Source organism: Wyeomyia smithii, chromosome 3, assembly GCF_029784165.1.
Source record: "Wyeomyia smithii strain HCP4-BCI-WySm-NY-G18 chromosome 3, ASM2978416v1, whole genome shotgun sequence".
Classification (NCBI taxonomy): Eukaryota; Metazoa; Arthropoda; class Insecta; order Diptera; family Culicidae; genus Wyeomyia; species Wyeomyia smithii.
In genome coordinates this window covers 105077089-105095324 of record NC_073696.1, presented here as the reverse complement: position 1 = coordinate 105095324, position 18236 = coordinate 105077089, and the positions used below count along the sequence as shown (strand labels likewise).

Genomic DNA, 18236 nt, shown 5'->3' with positions numbered 1-18236 from the left:
GTCGGGATTTCATTTGCGTGATGTCCCGGCTTATGTCCAATCACTATAGATTTGACGCGCTCCTCCGTCGTGTTGGGCTCGGGGAAAGTGGTATCTGTGCCTGTGGTGAAGGTTATCACGACATAGAGCATGTGGTTTGGTCATGCCCTGTACACCGTGACGCCAGGTCTAAATTAATAGCTTCCCTGCAGGCCGAGGGTAGACAGCCGGCTGTTCCTGTTCGTGATGTCTTGGCGAGCCGTGACCTATCCTACATGTCCCTTATATACGTTTTCCTGAAATCCATCCACGCCCCAGTCTAGTCCCGTTCCCCTCCGTCTACACCCAACAAAACGACAAGAACACGTTTGAACCTTAAGTACAAAACCAGCAATTAGACCCCGCACAATAGAACCAGGACCCAAGGACTACGAGCCTCTGTCCCAACTCACGACATCGTGGCTCAGCAGAACGAATCCATACATGCCATTCGACGATTATCAGACGACCATTGAACAACAAAACACTGATTGGAAATCCCATGCTAGTTTTAAGTTAGACTTAATTTCAGCTCGTAGTCGGCAGCGAGGATAAAAAATTTGCTTTAGTTTTTAAGTCATCAGATATAATTGGCGCCGTTAAACATTAAATTGTATTTGTGCCGTGTCAAATAAATGTTATGTGAAGAAAAAAAAAAAAATCACGATACTGTTGTTTTAGTGTTGCAAATGTTGATTGAACAGCTAGCCCACTTGGTCACGCGTCGCCTCTGGTTTCAATACCAATCTTTAATAACTAAAGAAGTATGAGAAATGAGAATAAGCTTCCTTCGGTGAAATTTTATGTTCTGTTATAGTAAATGGCATTGAAAAACTGTAGTAAATCGTTATAAAAAGATGTTGCAAAAATAGTTCCTAAGGGGTATTCTATGAAAAAGTCTGCAAAAGTCCATTTAAATAGGCATCTGCCTAAAAGTATGTCTTCGGCAAAGTTGTTTATTCTAAAATGTGCAACAACTTTGCCGAACAAACTGGATTTTTATATACAAAAATAAGAAATGTGAAATTCGTTTCTCGCTTTTAAGTGGATTGAGCAACTAGCAACAAAATAGAAACTTCTATAAAATGGATAAAATGGAATGGATTGTTTGTGATCTTAAGTTTCTTCACAGAAAATACAACAGTTTAATGATTATATTTGAGATTGAATGAATAATAATGAATTCTTAATCTAATTTAACAGGTAAATCGTTCCAGAAATCCGTTTTTTCCTCTCCGATGAGAGGCAAAACAGCACCAGAAGTTGCTCCTTGCGAGAAACTTCCACTCCGCAGTTCTTTTTTAAAGCTTAAGGTAATTTTCCAACTTAAAACCTTCAGTGGAAACCTGCTTGAGCTGTTATTTAGAAAACAACATGCAACTTTTCATTTCCCCATCATTGGCAATGGAGCTGCTGTACTGAAAATCCATGCGACCTTTTTGTACAATAACTCGCCTGATTTGGTCAATGTATGGTCGATCTTTGCATTGATTCAGCCTGTACTGACTAATTTTCAACATAGATTGGAAGAAGTGTTCCGCTTGCATATCCAGTATGTAAACGTTCTTCTTAGCTCTTCGAACAGAACCGACAAATTCGGGGAATGTTACTGGTGGTGTTTGGCGCATTGACTTCTCCACGGCTGCATGGAACGAATCGGCCGCCATAAACGTATGGCCCGGTTCAAAATATTTTAGGACAATTTCGTCCACTTTAACTGAAGGTGAGTTCACCAGCAATATAAAGTGAAGAAATAGTCCCCAATTCTTGTTTTGCGATGAGCAGTTGTCAAGCCAAAATGTAATTTTTCGTTCCGCCAAATGTTCGACAACTCTGTGGAAGCAACTTATTAAATCGTTCGCCGATCTTCCAGTTACTGCTTCATGCCACAAACATGCTGTCACCGGATTTGTTTCTGCTTATTTTCCGGCGGGAGCAAACGTTTCGTTAAAAGCGAGTAATCGTTGCGAGAAGACTATTGTCTTGAATCCGTCAAGACGTGGGAGCTGAATGACCTGTGACAACAATATATTGAACTATTAGGGGTAAGCAGGGTAAGACCGCCACCTTAAGCGATTTTGTTTATAGAAAAAAAAGTTGCGGCTGCAATTTCATTTTTTCTTCGCTAAGAGGTTCTTCTATTCAATACCTGCATTCAAAAAATGAAGACTGAAATACTTATGCATATTTTCCAGCTTTTTTTTCAATTTTGAAAAGTCATTGAAAATGTGCAGATCTTTTTCATGCGGGGTAAGCCCGCCCACCAGCGGGGTAATATCGCCCACCATTTTTTGAGGATAACAAATATTTTTAGGACCAAAACGGTTGATTTTATCGGTATAGTGTCTTTGGCAAAGTTGTAGATGGTATTTTTTTTTCTTTTTTAAAAAAAATATACACTGTGAAAAATCTGAAAAAAAATCTGAATTTTAACTTTGTTTTATTTTTTGATTATCCAATTTTAAAACAATGTTTAGGTAACTTTTTGTGGTTTTCAAAATAAATATATTTTTCATAATTTTTCAATATATTCAATTTATAATATACCTGTCTTAAAGCTTAAAATAAATACTCATTAATCCTGTCTGTATGATTTTTTCGAAGACTTATTATGTATAAAGTAACAAAAAAAATCATAAAAATCTTAAAATTTATAAAAAAATAAGTGTTATTTTTTTATAAATTTTAAAATTTTTATGTTTTTTTTTTTTTTAAGAACAAAATTACCAACGACTCTATACCAATCAAACAAACAGCCCAAAAAAAAATTTTCTTCACAAAATGTGAGCTATTCATATTTCTATTACTCCACGATCCAACAACCATCAAATTTCAGCTTACCTTTTGTAGATTTTAGAGGCACAAAACCTTTTTTTTTCAATAACTTTCTAAAAATTTGATTTTTGGTTCTATTTTTTATCTTTTCTTTGATTTTTTTTACAGTTCATACTTTTTTCTAAAGGAGAAAACTACTATTTTTAACTCTGCCGGAGACGTCATACCTATCGAATAAACCGTCCTGGCTCTAAATTTATTTTTGTTCATTAATACTATTTTACACAAGATTATTTTTTTCAGAAATAAGTCTTGTTAAAAAAAAGCTTCAACCAAATTGAAAATGGTCGATTAACATCGTTGTCTTATGTGGCTTAAAATTGCTTTACTGATCCAGTAAAGTTCCCCTTTGTAGTGTCGAGGCTTTTGGGTCTTGAAGTAAAACAACAAACAGTTGTATACGTGGCGGCTTTACCCCCAGTGGAACATTCATATTCATATTCCACCGAAAAAGTAATCAAAATTACATGATTACTCACAACTTTCGATATTCACGAAAAAAGACAGGTTAAGGCAAGCGATTAAACGTATATTCACAAACAAAACAATAGATTTTTAGACAGAAAAACCTTAAGTCCCGTTGCCGCAAAACAATAGCGCATTGACTGGTTGCCAGCTAAAAGGTTGTTTTTGATTATTTCTGTGACCGTTCGCGCACTATCAAAACAGAAAGGGGTGCAAAATGTTATGTAATTATACTGTAAAAGACACGTTAAAGGAATTTTTCAATTATCATAAAACTTGGTAGTAAAACTACAGTGGGCGGTCTTACCCCGCTGGGCGGTCTTACCCTGTTTACCCCTACTGTTTTATTTGATGTGCCAAAAACCTTGCCTTCTGGAGGTCGTCTGCTAGAACTATTTGAGCCGTTGAGAGCAAAAGTGGTACATGTGCCATTAAGTAAATTTTTCAGGAGACGCGATAAACGAAAACACTCAAATAGTAGGGGTAAGCGGGGTAAGACCACCCCCTTAAGCAATTCTGTTTATAGAAAAAAAAGTTGCGGCTGCGATTTCATTTTTTCTTCGCTAAGAGGTTCTTCTATTCAATACCCGCATTTAAAAAATAAGAACTGAAATATTTTTGTTTATTTTCCAGATTTTTTTTTAATTTTTAAAATTCATTGAAAATGTGCAGATCTTTTTCATGCGGGGTAAGCCCGCCCAGCAGCGGGGTAAGATCGCCCACCATTTTTTGAGGATAAACAATATTTTTAGGGCCGAAACGGTTGATTTTATCGGTATAGTGTTTCTAACAAAGTTGTAAATGGTATTTTTTTTTCTTTTTAAATAAAATATACACTGTGAAAAATCTGAAAAAAAATTTTTTTCTAAGTTTTAACTTATTTTGTTTTCTGATTATTCAAGTTCAAATCAATGTTTAGGTAACTTTTTTGGTTTTCAAAATAAATAGATTTTTCAGACTTGGGGTTTTTCAAGATAGTGAATTCATAGTATACCTATCTTTAAGCTAAAAATTAAAACTCATTAAACCTGTCTGTATGATTCTTTTGAAGACTTATTATGTATAGAAAAATACTAATAATTATTATTTCTTTTATTTATATTTTCAATTTTCTATGCTCTTTTTTTTTGAAGAACAAAATTACCAACGACTCTATACACCAAACAAACCGCCCAAAAAAAATTTCTTCACAAAATTTGAGCTATTCATATTTCTATAACCCCATGATCCAACAACCATCAAATTTTAGCTTACCTTTTGTAGATTTTACGGGCAAAAACTAGTTTTTTTAAATAAATTTGAAAAAAAAAAAAAAAAAATATATATATATATATATATATATATATAAATATATATATATATATATATATATATATATATATATATATATATATATATATATATATATATATATATATATATATATATATATATATATATATATATATATATATATATATATATATATATATATATATATATATATATATATATATATATATATATATATATATATATATTTTAATTCTATTTTAATATCTTTTCTTTAAATTTTTTTAGAGTGTGTACTTTTTTCGGAAGTAAAAAACTACTATTTTCAATTCTGCCGGAGAAGTCATACCAATCAAACAAACCGTCCTGGCTTTCAAATTATTTTGGTTCATTAGCACCTGTTCGGACCCTTGACTCGACACTTTGAATACCTTAGTATGTTCCTCTGGCTGTTTGATTTCTTCCACTGCAATCCAGTGGGAATAAAGTGCACACGCGGTCGGTATCAAAAAGCAAATTTTATTAGAGTGAACAAAAGCCCTTTATTACGGTGAAAAAAAAAAACAATACGGTGACCGACCGATCGAATAATTTTATTGCTACTGATCGTAAGCGGGAAGATGAGAGTAGATCAGAAAACGAAATCTGTACTGATATGCCTTATCACAACTACTAGTTCCCCCGTGCAGTGAGCAAAGAGAGAATCAATAAAAACCATGAGAATTTATGCTGCACGGGGGGCGCTCAGATTGAGCTGATCTATATACCTAACATGCCGGCCACCTAAATTCTATTTAGGAATTTACCAATGCGAAAAAAACTTAATCTAACTTATAAATAACTTTCAGTTGCTCTTCGAAGTTACAGGTCGTCCTTCGGGGTTGGATTCGGAGGTTGAGGGTCGGCGGAGATCGTCGACTGCGTGGTTTCTACTTTCTCGAATGGTAGCAAACAGACACGCGCAGCCTGCCGCTTGTAGACTGCTCCAGTCGGCGTTCGTACCTTCACTACCCTCACTACGCCGTCGGGGCCAGGGTAGATTTCGATGATGCGAGCTAGCGGCCATTCGAAAGCTGCGCTTCCGTCTTTCTTGAGGACCGCCATTTGGCCCACTTTGAGCGGTGTGGCACGAAGAAATCGTTGGTTCTGGTTATGGAGCTGCGAGATATACTCCCGCTTCCACCGTTTCCAATGATGCTGAACCAGCTGCTGTAGTTGCTGGTAGTGTTGCAGCCGATTTGTGGGGACATCCGTGTAGTCCGGGTCGGGAATTGCCAGCAGGGATGTGCCCGTCAGAAAATGACCAGGAGTAAGCACGTCTAATTCACCCGGATCTTCTGACAGTGGGGTGAGAGTGCGCAAGTTCATACCCGCTTCGATCTGAGTGAGGACCGTCGTCATGTCTTCGAAAGAGAGCTGTCGTTGACCCAGGACTCGGATTAGTGATGTCTTTGCGGATTTTACGGCCGCCTCCCAAAGGCCGCCGAAATTGGGTGCTCGTGGTGGGATAAACTTCCAGCTGATGCCACGCTGGGTAGCTTCAGTAGCGATTTTTGCCGTCGCGACTGGGTCACGTAGTAGATCGTAGAGCTCTCGAAGATGGTTGCTGGCGCCTTGGAAGTGGAGACCATTGTCCGAATGAATCTCAGCAGGTAAACCTCGACGAGACACGAAGCGTCGCAAAGCAGACAGGAAAGCAGCGGTAGTGAGATCCCCTACCAGTTCGAGGTGGACCGCCTTAGTGCTAAAACACACGAAAACGGCGATGTATGCCTTCTGAGCTGCAGCCTTTCGGTGAACGGGCTTCAAAAAGACCGGACCGCAGTAATCCACACCAGTGACAGTGAAAGCTCGAGAGGGAGTGGTACGGGATTTTGGGTATTGGCCAGGAGGTTGCGAGACAGGGACAGGTTTAGCTCGAAAACAGCGAATACAATGTCGGAACGTGTAGGTTGCCAGTGCCTTGCCGTTTATGGGCCAGAATTCTTGCCGGATTTGAGCGAGCGTCATACGAGGACCAGAATGAAGCGAGATTTCGTGATATGCGACTGCCACTTGTCGCGAAAAAGAGTGATTCCCAGGGATAATCATGGGGTGTCGAACAGCGTACGATTCTTCGGCAAGATTGAGCCAGCCACCAACTCGAAGTATGCCGTGCTGGTCTAGGAACGGGTTGAGTAACTTCAACGGCGAACTAGCAGGAACAGCACGATGATTAACAAGCGCCTTTATCTCCACAGCGAATGACTCCCGTTGAATACCTCGCACCAATGCATACTTAGCCTCTTGTAAGTCCTTGACGTTAAGCATCGGGGTTGCGAGGAGCGATCTGCGACGTTGACAACTTCGTACGAATCTCACGCAGTATGCCGTAATCCGCAACATCCTCCAATAACACGAATATCGATCCAACAGTGGATGCAGTTGACCGTGCTCCGTTACCACGAGCACGTTCTTCTTCTTCTCCAGCAATTCTTCCGCAGGCTCGTATTCCAGATGTTCCCGGGTATTCCAATGTTGATCAAGAAGCGATAACCAGTGTGGACCATGAAACCAGTGTGGTAGCTCTGCTAGGTCCTTTGGCATAACTCCTCGCGACACGAGATCGGCTGGATTCTCTGTCCCTTTCACGTGATTCCACTGGTGTCTCTTCGTAATCTCCTGGATGTGTGAGACCCGGTTAGCAACGAAAGTAGGCCAGACGTATGGTGGCAGCTTCAGCCACGATAGTACGATAGTCGAATCTAACCAGAAAGGAGCCTCGATCTCCTCCATCTTGAGTGCGTGCACGGTCGCACGATATAGTTTGGCAGCAATATGGGCACCGCATAGCTCTTACCTCGCGAGTGTGGCCTTCTTCAGGCTTGCAGGACGAGATTTTGCTGCTAGTAATTCGACCTTAATCTGCCCGGACATGCTAATCGAACGGCCATAGATGCATGCTCCGTAGGCTGCCTCGGATGCGTCGGAGAACACATGGAACTCTGTCAGTACTGGATGATCGGTGAATGCGTGTCGATCCACCTTGACGTTGGCGAGTGACGGAAGTTGTTGGTAGAAACCTGCCCACTGCTTCTCCAAATCCGGTGATAGCGGATCATCCCAACCCTGAGTAGCCACCCAGAGTAGTTGCATTCGAATCTTAGCCCAGGCAATAACAGGAGCTGTGAGACCGATAGGATCGAATAATTGAGCAATGACGGAGTACACCTTGCGCCTAGTCCACTGTCCGCTTACAGTGAGACCTGATACATCGATGCTTAGCAGATCTGGCCCTGGCTGCCAGCTAATTCCTAGCGTTTTCACACGCTCCTGGTCGAAACTCAAAGCAAACGATGTTCCCAATTCATCGGAAGTTAATTCTGACAATACTGCTTTCGAGTTCGATACCCATTTGTGCAGTCTGAAGCCACCTTTTGACAACAGCTGTACCAATTCTTGCCGCAGCGAGATAGCCTCTTCTTCCGATTCCGCCCCACCGATATAATCGTCGACGTAAAAATCGAAAACTAGCGCCGTCTTCGCTCGTGGAAATTGATCACCTTCATCATGCGCCAGTTGCTGTAAACACCGTGTGGCGAGGAACGACGATGGCGCTAACCCGAAAGTGACCCTGGACATCTCATACGTCGAAATTGGTTCCGTTGGTGAGAACCTCCACAAGATCCGGAGCAAAGGGGTGTCATCGGGGTGTATTATCACCTGCAGGTACATCTTCTCGATGTCAGCAACTAGAGCCACCAAATGCTTGCGGAACCGAAGAAGCAGATCGAAGAATGAGTCTTGGATCACCGGACCCGTCATGAGGGCATCATTCAGTGAGCGGTTTGATGTCGTCTTGGCTGAACCGTCGAACACCGGTCGAATCTTCGTCGTCGAGCTTGATTCCTTGAAGACCGGATGATGAGGCAGATAGCAGGCAATCCGTTTATCGCGCTTCAATTCCTTCTCTGGAACGATTGCCATATGATTTTGATCCAAGTACGCTTGCATTGCTTCGTTGTATCGCTTCCGAAGCTTCGAGTCCTTCTCGAATCGCCGTTCAAGCTGCAGTAGTCTCCGCAAGGCCATGTCCTTCGATTCGCCGATCATTTGCTCGAAACCCATTCGCTTTGGCAGACGCACCACATATCGCCCAGTCGAATCACGGGAGAAAGTATTTTGAAAATGCTCCTCGCAGTCTTGCTCTTCCTGTGTCAGCTTCGGCACATCTTGTAGCTCTTCAATCGTCCAAAACCGCTCGATTTTCTCTTCCAAGGTGCTTGTGTTGATCGTCGCGTGGCAACACGGAACAGGGTTCAGGCTTCCCAAGTCGGCCTTGCCGGCTGCAATCCACCCGAAAACGGTGTTAACAAAGAGTGGAAGTCCTTCGCCGATGCGCTGAATTTGCACTCGACCACTATTCAAAAGCAAGAATTCGTAGAAGTACTCCAAACCCAGGAGAAGATCGATCGATGCTCGCTTGTTAAAACCAGGATCCGCCAACGCCATGTCAGATGGAAGTTTCCAATTACCGATTGGAATTGTTGTTGACGGTTGGTCCTCCGTAACCTTCTTGATGACCAGGAAGTCCATCGGTACCGAATAATCCGAAATTCGAGAACCGATCGTGGCAGACACAGAACCGTTTATCTGAACCCGCGCACTGCCGACACCAGAAATTGGGATATTGACTCCGTTTCTAGGTAGCTTCAGAAGCTGACACAGCCTCTCCGAGATAAGATTTGCTTGCGATCCGCTGTCCAGTAGCGCTCTAGCTGTATGCAACCGCCCATTGCGATCCTTCACCGATACCAAAACCGTCGACAAAAATATGTGCGCCTCCCTCGAATCTGCTGAAATATTGGCCGCGTAGATTGTAGCCACCGAGCTTTGAAGAGACTGCCGAGGAATTTCCACTGTAGCTGTCGTAGTCGTGAAGGAAACAGAACTACCTGATTGAGATTGATCAGAGACCTGAGCATCAGCCGCAGAACCAGAACCGGATGCTGATGGCCCAGGATGAAGTAGAGTGTGATGCTTCTTGCGACACGTACGGCAACGGTACTTGGAATTGCAGTCTCGACTGTAGTGATCACGTCGGAGACAGTCGTTACATAGTTTTTTCGAATTGACGACCTGGAACCGCTTATCCAAAGGCATCTTCACGAACTGTGGACAATTACTTAAGTAATGAGGACCGCTGCAAGAGACACATTTTGGCGAGTAGCCTTCCGACGCTGCGTGGACTGACAACTTCGGTGCTGGTTTCTTAAACGGAGTGGACATAGAGAGTGGTGGGGCACGCTGGTTTTCGGAGGACTGGTCGACTGCAATCGCATCCAGAATCCGGGTTTGACCTTCTAAGAACTCCATCACGTGTAGATAGGCAGGCTCTTCCCTTTTCACGGCAAACTCCTCCCATTCCTTCTGCGTGGCATCGTCCAGCTTCGATACTAATAGCTGCGTCAGTATCGCTCCCCAACCCGTTGTTGCTTCTCCTAATAAATCCAAAATTTTCAGATGTCGATCGAAGCAATCGATGACGTCATGGATTCCACTCGCAGTCATCTTTTTCAACTTCGGGTACTGTAGCAAAGCGTTTACGTGTCGCTTTTTCTGCAAGTACACATTCGAATAACGTTTGGTCAACGCAGACCAGGCAACCCCATAGCTCGCTTCGCTCATTGGGAATGCATCAACGACCTTCAACGCCTCACCCTTTAGAGACGCTCGTAAATAATGAAAACGTTGTATCGCGCTCAGATCCGGATTGCCATGGATCAGCGATTTAAATGTGTCATAAAATGGCAACCATTTGTCGAATTCCCCATTGAATTCTGGCAGATTTATTTTGGGTAATTGAATATTGCCACATGCCTCTGTGCGTGAGGTTCCAGAGGGGGTGGGGGGAGTAATGGGAGTGGTGGATGGCAATTTCGCTTTCAACTCTGCCCTTACCTTGAAGTACAACTCCTCAAACTGGGCCCGAGTGTGCTTGTGTTCATTCACCTTTTCTACATGTTCCTCCATCTCCTCTATTTGCGTTTGAGCCTCTTCGAATTCGTCCCATTTTTCGTCGAGTTTGTCGATTCTGGATTGGACCTGGAGAGCGTGATTGGCCGGGTCGTATTGCTTCAGGAACCGTTCCGTTCGTGAAAGAAAATCGACAATGTTGTCGCGCACATGCAGCTTCGGCTTAAGCTTCTTCGTCATCTTGCCAGCATCCGTCGACGAAAACTGTAGAAAGAAATTCGAAGCACGCACAGCACCACAAAGTCAACTGATAGTTAATTGGAGAGAGGCTCACCTGAGAGCCTAAATGAATAGGCCTTGTATTTATTAAAACTGCCAACAGGAACAATCTCCAATTTTTCCGATAAGGTTGTGAACAACACCGGAAAGCTGTATTCAGCTTGATCGAAAGACAGCCCAAAAGTCAAAATGGTTGTAGAAAAGTACGCGCCTCCGGAAACGAGTATACTTTAAATATTGTGAAACCACCGTTTAGGTTCCACTGTCGCACGAAATTCTTGCTCGAATCCGTCACCCCAGTGATCATCAGTCGGTCCGTTCCACCTACACGTATTGTGATCGTCCTGGCCAAAACGAATTTGGATAGGCCGTATGCAGGAACGTCAGTTCTCCAAGCGAGGCAAAGTCCACCGGGAAACGAGAGAGGTCGGTTGCAATTTATCCGTTGAAAAATAAGAGAAACTCCAGCCTACTCACCGTGTGAGCCTGGCTAAACAGGCCTTGTATTGTAACCGTATGTATAATACGCTCCCCCGGTAACGAACGATTTATTAAAAAAAAAAATGGTATTTCTACCGTTTTGGTTCCGCAGAATGATTTATACCGTCCGTATAAGTCGCAGTCAAAAATCGTATCCAATTGATTCCAATATCACAGTCCAGCAAGAAAAAACCACATGTGCGTTCTCGCGAGAACAATAGCAGTGCAGCAAATTAACGATGGCGACAACCAACGCGCGCGCGATAAAGATGGCGAAAATCTATTCGCGCTAAATGTGAATGCGGTATCCAAGTAAAATTTCACACACCCGTGGCCAACAATCCTGGTCACGGCACCAATGTTCGGACCCTTGACTCGACACTTTGAATACCTTAGTATGTTCCTCTGGCTGTTTGATTTCTTCCACTGCAATCCAGTGGGAATAAAGTGCACACGCGGTCGGTATCAAAAAGCAAATTTTATTAGAGTGAACAAAAGCCCTTTATTACGGTGGAAAAAAAAACAATACGGTGACCGACCGATCGAATAATTTTATTGCTACTGATCGTAAGCGGGAAGATGAGAGTAGATCAGAAAACGAAATCTGTACTGATATGCCTTATCACAACTACTAGTTCCCCCGTGCAGTGAGCAAAGAGAGAATCAATAAAAACCATGAGAATTTATGCTGCACGGGGGGCGCTCAGATTGAGCTGATCTATATACCTAACAGCACCATTTTCAAACAGGTTTACTTTTTTCAAATATAAGTCTTGTTAAAATATATTACTAGAAAAGCTTCAACCAAATCGAAAATGGTCGATTAACATCGAAGTCTTATGTGGCTTGAAGTTGCTTTACTGATCCTGTAAAAATTCCCTTTGTAGTGTTGAGGCATTTGGGTCTTGAAGTAGAACAACAAGCAGTTGTATACGTGGCGGTTTTACCCCTTGTATAGTGGGCGACTTTACCCCCAGTGGAACATTTTCGTATTTGACCGAAAAAGTAGTCAAAATTACAAGATTACTCACGGCCTTCGATATTTCCGAAAGAAGATAGATTCAGGCAAGCGATTAAACGTATTTTCACGAACAAAACAATTGATTATTAGACTGAAAAACCTTAAGTCCCGTTGCCGCAAAACAATAGCGCATTGACTGGTTGCCAGCTGAAAGGTTGTTTTTATTTATTTCTGCGACCGTTCGCGCACTATCAAAACAGAAAAACGTGCAAAATGTTATGTAATTATACTGTAATAGACACGTTAAAGAAATTTTTCAATTATTTCATAACTTGGTAGTAAAACTACGGTGGGCGGTCTTACCCCGCAGGGCGGTCTTACCCTGTTTACCCCTAAATTATTTCCAACAATTTTTACAAACATAACTGCACTAAATCATTACTGGAAAGGTTTCAAAAGACGGTACATGAAAGCATAACGAGTTCTGGTTGAGAAACTTACACAAACTTTAATGGAAAAACATGTACCACTTTTGTTCTATGGGAAAAATAATGACAACCAGAAAACGTTGAGAGCAAAAGTAGTACATGTCCAGTCTAAGCATGAAGGATGCATTATAGCTCGCTAATCTCAAAACATAGAACATTCATGTCTTCAGCAGAGTTGTTCAAGTGATTGAGTACTACAGAATGATGATCTGTTTGTTGAGGAATTCTGTCACTTTGTGGCGCTAGTGTATATGTAACAGCAGACATTATAAATAATCTAGATCGACTGAAGCCAATTCAAAGGAAAATACCCTGGTATCTTTAGAATTGCTATTTGGTCGATAATAACTACACGATGGACCCAGGTTCAACTTTCGGTAGACTACCGGTTGCCCTCCGGATCCAGAAATACCGTAGAAGAGGAAAACTTAAAATTATTTTGGCTATAACTCTGGTATAAGTTATCAGATCTCAGCTTTTCTTTGATATTATGGTATATTTTTGCATGTGATAGTTTCGAAAAAAAAAAACACGGAAAATACTAGGATTTGTTCATTAAAGCAGACAGTGTATGTAGTTAGAGGAGCGACAAATGAGTGAACTGAATATATGATACAGCCTTGGAAAAATATACACCGTATCCAGATGGGACTAGGACCTGTTTTTCAAAATTAATCTCGTTTACGGTAACTCCGGATCTTTCGGAGGGCTATCTGATAATAAATTTGAGTAACATTCATTTATTTTCATTTATTTATTTTTATCATTTATTTTCGTCTGGGAGTGGTTTAGAAAAAAAGTGGGACTGTTCTTAGAAATTAATCTCTTTCATGGTAGCACCGGTGGTTCATGTGGTGGCCATCTTGGAGCATATTTCGTTCCTTCTAGAATTGGTCTCGAAAAAAAAAAACAGGAAGCTTTAGGAACACTTTTGAAAATTTTGAAAATTGACATTTTACGCTAGTTCCGGATCTTTCGGTGAAATCATTTCGTTTCTAGTCAATCCCGCAGAAGCAGTTTCGAAAAAATTAGGAAGCTCTAGGATCACTTTAGAAAATTTACCTCAATTGCGGTATTTCTGGATCTCCCGGAAGGCTATCGGTGGCCTGCCTAGAGCCAAACCTAGGTCCAGTGTGTAAATATATATCTATATCAAACGCCTCAGAGAGTTATCTTCTAAATTGGCCACAGCATACGAGTTGATACTGAAATAGATAAAACTCTTTCTGTTACAAAATAGTCACGGGTACACTAGCGCCACGTAGTGAGAAAATTCCAAACAGACAGATCTTCATCTGAAAGTACTCAATCACTTGACCAACTTTGCTGAAGACATGATTGTTCTATATCCTAAGATCTTCGACTTACAATTCATCTATTATGCACAGACTGGACATGTACCACTTTTGCTCTCAACGAAATGGTGATTATGTTAATTACCAAAAATTGTTATGGCTATAACTTTGGTTTGGGTTATCAGATCTCGGTTTATCTTGGATACTCTAGTACGTTATTGCGTTCTGCATCAATTTATGCAAAAAACCCAAAAAGTGTAAAAATGGCACATGTACCACTTTTGCTCTCAACGGCTCATTTCATCCGGTTTCCTTTCCTTGCCATCTGCGCGATACGCATCACGTGACTGGCTTGCAAGACGCATGTGTTCTTCGTTCTTGGCGCAAACTGAACAGCCGTGTCTTGATGTTTCATCTTTGTGCCCTAGATCAGTTTGATGCTGCGAAGCAGTAACGCATATTTCGCATTCTTCGTGCCCAAGTCTCACAATAGAAATGTTTAACTTTGTGAGGACTCTACAGTAGAATGTGTAACTAACTTTTAGTTCGAGGTGCGTGTCCAAATACTGTAGGAACATTTGCTTCACGGTGATGTCTGTCGGTAGGTACAGTCTGTTGGGCGCATGTTCACGGCGATAATGAGAGATGGTTGGGTTATACGTGAAAATGTGATTTTCAACCGCATTCCATTTTCCATTACTTCGGGGATAATTTCCTTGCATCCGAGGTTTGGCTGATACCTCGTCCTCCTTAGAACCAATGTATCGATACACAATGTTTCTATAAAAAATATAAATTTTCAAGAAAAAATCTGAGCTAATAAAGTATTTTTTACCCGCAATCTTCACTATAACCGATGGTATTCAGGAAAAATTTTCGGCAAACTTGAACAACCCGTTTCTCTGACATTTCAAGCGAAAAGCGATGAGAATTCATTTTACGAATCTCGTTTTCATGTCGGTGTGATGTACGTTTCGTTTTGATGGCCACTCGATCCACTCTCTCACGAAAGAAAATCGTTCTTTCGCTGATATCCAGCTTCCAGAAAGCTCGATGTATAATGATGATATCATCCCTAGATATATAATCTGAACAGCTTCTCCGGCACCCGCATGGTATGAAGATTGGTGGATGAGCAATATGACGTTTCTTCAACAAGACAGCTTTACGCTGTTCTTTCTTGGTAAGCTTACGTTTTTTCCTGCAGCACTGCTCTTCCCAATAGCTCTCCGAACCATCCGAATCAATGTCATTTCTGCTACTTCCTAAGTCCGCTGAAGGCTTTACGGCAGCATCATCGAACTGACCGGAACATTGATCACCTCTTTCATCCGTATCACTATCACTTCCGTACGCCATGATTGATTCTAAAGCTGACATTATTTACACAATCAAATTATTTACCAGAAATTGAAACAAAAATTAGAAACAACTAACACCCACGTGTTCGATAAATAAAGACAAGGACGAATGAAAACAATGCATTTTCAAATTTCATGGCCTACTTCCACCAGAATTGTGTTTTCTTTGGTCGTAGACAAGTAGTAAACGTATGTTCAAATGACAACTTCCAGACATGCATCCCACAAGAAAATTCCTTACAATAATTATCATTATTATCAAAGTTATTGATGAACTGAAGGTAAGATTATCTCCATATGTGAAGTGTTGTTAAAACATATGTTGAGAATATTTTTTCCTGTGCTATAGAAGGCTAATTTTAATCGTTTCTTAGCAACAGAAATAATTATTTCAGATAATTGATAATTATCTGAATGTACCTGGCTTTGCTTTGGATGAAAGATTTCTAAATTCATGTTCATTTGTTTCATTTTACTGCTCACTTATCCATTATGAATTTCAAAATGGCATATTTAGCCTTTCCAGACTGAGTTTAAAAATGATGTCTGGAGTTGATTTCTAGATAATGCGCTCCGAAAATATTCATATTGGGTGTTATTTAACCAATTTAGACTGTTCCTCATCAAGTGGAAGCCGCCGTCTTGGCTTTCAAGATGGCGTTTGGGATTAAACTTCTGGGTGTCCAAAACACACGTATTTAATGGTGTTTGGCCATTCTATATTGTTATTTCAAGAAACCGGAAATCGCCATCTTGGATTTCAAAATGGCATTTGGAGACAATTTCTGGCCCTTGTGCGTCATTCTGGTTTAAGAAACACCCATATTGGGTGTTATTTGGTCATTTTCAGCTGTTTTCCAGACACCGGAAGTCGCCATCTTACAATTCGAAATGTTGTCTTAGGTCGATTTGTGGCTTCAGTGTATCATAACAATGCCGAAAATACCCATATTGGGTGGTATTTGGTCATTTAACGCTGTTTTTCAAAAAAAAAAACGGAAGTCGCCATCTTAGATTTCGAAATGGTATTTGGAGACATACCAGAAGAAGGAAGGGTGTCGAAACATTATGGACATGTTTGTTACATCTAAAAACATTCACTTACCAAATTTGGTTATATTTGCTTGATTGGTTCGCGAGCTGTACGAAATTTGAGTTAGATTTGTATGGGACCCCTCTCTCATGGAAGAGGGAGGGGTGTCAAACCATTATGGATATATTTGTTATCCCTGAAAACATTCACCTACCAAATTTGGTTCCATTTAGTAGATTAGTTCTCGAGATAAGCTGAAATGTGTGTTTTATTTGTATGGAACTCCTATCTCACATAAGAGGGAGGGGAGTCGAATCATTATGGACATATTTGTTACTCCTAAAAACATCCACATACCAAATTTGGTAGTATTTGGTAGATTGGTTCTCGAGCTGTGCGAAATTCGTGTTTCATCTCTATGGGACCCCTCCCTTGTAGAAGAGGGAGGGGTGTCAAACCATTATGGATATATTTGTTACCACTATAAACATCCACCTACCAAATTTGATTCTATTTACTTGGTTAGTTCTCGAGATGTGCAGAAATTTGTGTTTCATTTGTATGGAACCCCTCCCTTCCAGAAGAGGGAGGGGTGTCGAACTAATATGGACATATTTGTTACTCCTAAAAACACCCACTTGTCAAATTTGGTTCCATTTGCTTGGTTATTTTTCGAGATGTGCAGAAATTTGTGTCTCGTTTGTATGGGACCCCTCCCTTCCAGAAGAGGCTGGGTCTCAAATTATTATAGGAACCTTTCTCGGCCCCTAAAACCTCTACATACAAATTTTCACGTCGATCAGTTCGGTGGTTTCCGAGCCTATATGGATCAGACAGACAGACAGACAGAGAGACAGACAGACAGACAGACAGACAGACTGGACTGCATTTTTATAGGTATAGATAGCATATCATTTGATTACCTAGAATAATCTTGTTTAAATGTATTACAAACAAAAATGCCTGTGATACCGCCGAGTTATGGTTGAATTCGTATGTGATGGGACAAAACATGCGAGTACTTTCAAAATATACCCGCATATTGTGTCCCATAGAGATTTTTTCGAATGCCACAACGTAAAAGCTATACCATCCGTGGTTTTTTAATCTCAAAGTTAAATTTGTGATACCATGAAACTGTTCTGACCATTGGTTCTGGATTTCAGTGCTATAAATAGCTGGCAATCACGAAATTAATCAAAAATATTCAATCGCCGTTTTCTCAACATGTCATTTTTCATTATGGGACAGTTATGCGGGTACCGGCAGTGTAGCTCTGCGACATTTTTTTGGACGATAAGCATGAAGATATACTTTTGTAAGGAGACGACCCAAAAATCGTTCGGAAGTTATTCGTCAAAATTTTTCTATAAAAGATTAGAAAACCGCAAGGTAATCAATGATCACCATTAAAACGAAAAAACGACGTTCAAAAAAATGAAACAACTGTTTTCATACGGATGATCAAAATTTATGGCTGTTCCAAACCGTCCGCATTATTTTTCCGGCTGAATTTTATTGTCTTCGTGAAGCACTCAACAACTGCTTGAAATTAAAATCACGTTTTGGCGTGTTTTCAGCACACAATGTTTCATACGCACTGCGCGTATGTTATATTCAGGTTTGTCCCTCTTAGCACGCATGACAAATTACCATAACATGAACTGTGTTAGCATATGCGGTAAAGAATAAGACGAATGACGCACGTTACCGGTACCATCGCAAGTACTCGGATTCCTTTAAAGGCTGTCGACTCTGCACAGGCGATTACCTCACTTCCTACTGCCATTGTTA

At 40.9% G+C, this 18236-nt stretch overlaps 1 protein-coding gene across 11 annotated transcripts in view; it reads right to left on the bottom strand.

The window, feature by feature from the left end:
• LOC129732282 (insulin receptor substrate 1) overlaps positions 1-18236 on the bottom strand; it is a 376321-nt gene that overhangs the window by 283800 nt on the left and 74285 nt on the right. The gene's annotated exons all lie outside the window — the stretch shown is intronic.